Here is a 2,810-nt window from a genome sequence, read left to right as displayed (position 1 = left end):
TTTCTTTATATTGAAATGAGTTTAGTTATGTTGAGTTGAGTTGAGCCAAGTAAGTTCTTCAATTTCTTTCAGATTCTTTTCAAGCTTATGTTATGCTTTAGAATTCCCCTTACATGCTCGTACATACTGAGCCATTTGGCCTGCATCTTTTAATGATGCAGACACAGGTGTTGAGGATCATCAACAGGAGATTCGTTGATACATCCGAGAGTTCGAGTTAGCTATGGTGAGCCTCCTTGTTTCCGGAGGATTTCATTTACTTTCAGTTGTTAGGAGGTCGTAGGTCTTGTCCCGACTTCCATCATTATCATTTAGAGGCTTCATAGATAGTCAGTAAAGTTGAGAAATCTGTATTATTTATTTATTTTATTAAATGTTTTAAAGACTTAAGTTTCCCATTTTGGGGCGAGTTAATTATATTATATTATTAAGAGTTTTCTTTGGATTTAAAGTTTGTATTTAAGTTTTATGAACTTTATTTCAGTTTTTAAGCTTTGTATGCTTGAATCAGTTTTTCGCTTATAGTCAGCCAGGATGAGGGTTCACTTGGGGACCAGCAATGGTCTTCGAGTGCCAACCATATCCAGGGTGTAGGCTCGGGTCGTGACAGGGTTCATCCATCCGAGTGTGTCGCCTTGGGGTGCTCCTGTTCTGTTTGTGAAGAAGAAAGATGGGACTATGAGGATGTGCATTGACTACAGGCAGCTGAACAAGGTGACAGTGAAGAATCGTTACCCCATGCCTCGTATCGAAGAACGCTAAAAAATACCGCTGGCATCATCATCCATCAGACTGGAAGATATTCCAGAAAACAGCCCATTGTACGCGGAGCTACGGGCATATTTGTCACAAAAGCAAGGTGATACCTTTGCCTCTATTGCTAAAGATGATATTGATGATATCAGATCATATGAAAAGGTAGCAAAGAAAGAAATGATATTTCTTCTTGAAAACTCTAAGATTCAGAGGAAAGAAGAACCCTGGAAGATATTCCAGCGATATTTACTTAACGGATTATACTTTCCGGGTGAGTCATGGAAAACTCATTTGTATTACGAAACTATTTTGATGAATACAGGTAGTGTTGAATTTCAGTACTTCTCAGGTTATAACACCAGCGAGAACGTTTATAACTTCTCAAAAATGATCATAAAGCATATTATATCGATCGAAGATTGGGGTATATCCTCGATGAAAGAAGGCAGATCTGCCTCAACAAAGTCCCTACTAGCTTCACTTATTGGGATTATATTAATGCTTTCAGTAAAGTCCTTTATTATAACAATGAGAGGCATAAACATACTTGGTTCACTAAGGTTTGTGCAAAGATATTTGCTGATCCAATCCCTAATTGGTTCTTGAACTGGTGGTCATACCATGGTCCGACGGTAAAGATTTTACCTGATCCATCTTTAAAATTATACAAAGACTGGGTTAAGGTTTCACCAGACCTTAATGATTTATACCACTCAGATCATATTTGTTATATGGAACAAATTGAACAAATCTATTTCTTCATAGAATTCTCGATTCATGGATCCATAAATGGTCCCCAGAAGTAGGTTTTACTGAAGAACAAATTCCGTGTTTATATCAAACTTATTATAATAATTTTTGGGATAAATTAATGAAAAAGGATTCCACAACTAAATCATTATATGGCCAAGAATTGTTGGACTATATTTCTCAAAATATTCAAGATTATGGTGCTACTCCACACAAAGGAATAGTTGCTGACAACTCCGTCAAACATATTGCCAGGAGAATTTCCATTCAAGATGGAAATAAAGAAGAAATGATAAAAGAGTATTTGGACGAAGTCAGGAGGAATTTACTCCTCAATATCACTCACTATGAAAAATCAAGCACCTCAATGAGAAGTGAAACAAGTGATGATAGCGCAGATGATACTCAAGAGGCCCAGCACTGTGAATTGGAGAAAACCATGTCAGAAGATATGTTGTCCAAAGCGGAAGATTTCCTTAGAGAATTTAAAAGGAAGGACAAGATCTAAAGATAAGATAGGGTTATCTTTGAGGTACTTTGAGTCACTATCAACAGTAGAAACACTGTTGAGTAACAGTAGATATACTGTTTTTGGGATCCATTAATAAGGGACCCATTTTTAATTTTTACTATTCCTAGATTCCTTTTTCTGCTATAAATAAGTTTAGTTTTTGTTATTGAGAGGCAGGTTCAAAAACCCTCTCTTCCTTTTGTTTTCTCTCTTGTAAAGAACTCTCTCTTGTAATCTGTGAGTTTGCCAGAGACTACCTGAGTTGTGAATAAAGTGTGTTGTTTTTCTATAACCTCTTGTGTTGGCTTCAAGGTACTTTAAATTCTTCCTTTCATTTACTTTATCTTATTCTCCGATCTGAGTCGTGACTATGTCCGGCTAAAGAATTATATCTATATCGAATAACTAACTTCACTCTTATATATACCATGGAAGATATAGACTTTATCTAAATATGAATAAATTTAAATATAGTTTCTTGACTTGGTTCTGAGATGGTGATACAGTCAGATTCAATACAACAAGTTAGTGGCTTTGTATTAGTTACTCCGTCTAGCCAGCTGTGGTCTCAGCCCGATAAGGAGTTAAAAGGGTGCCTTATACCCGGTTAGAACTGCTAGACACATGGGCTCACTAACAATACGTATTTGAATCTTTACATTACTCCTTGAATTCAGATGTTGACAACATAGATTGAAGATGACCACGCGGACTACCGTCCGTCTTCTGAGATCATGTTATTATTGTTATTATTATTATTATTATTATTGTTATTATTGTTGTTGTTGTTATT

Source organism: Solanum tuberosum, unplaced genomic scaffold, assembly GCF_000226075.1.
Source record: "Solanum tuberosum cultivar DM 1-3 516 R44 unplaced genomic scaffold, SolTub_3.0 scf00485, whole genome shotgun sequence".
Lineage (NCBI taxonomy): Eukaryota > Viridiplantae > Streptophyta > Magnoliopsida > Solanales > Solanaceae > Solanum > Solanum tuberosum.
This window is presented reverse-complemented; position numbering follows the sequence as displayed.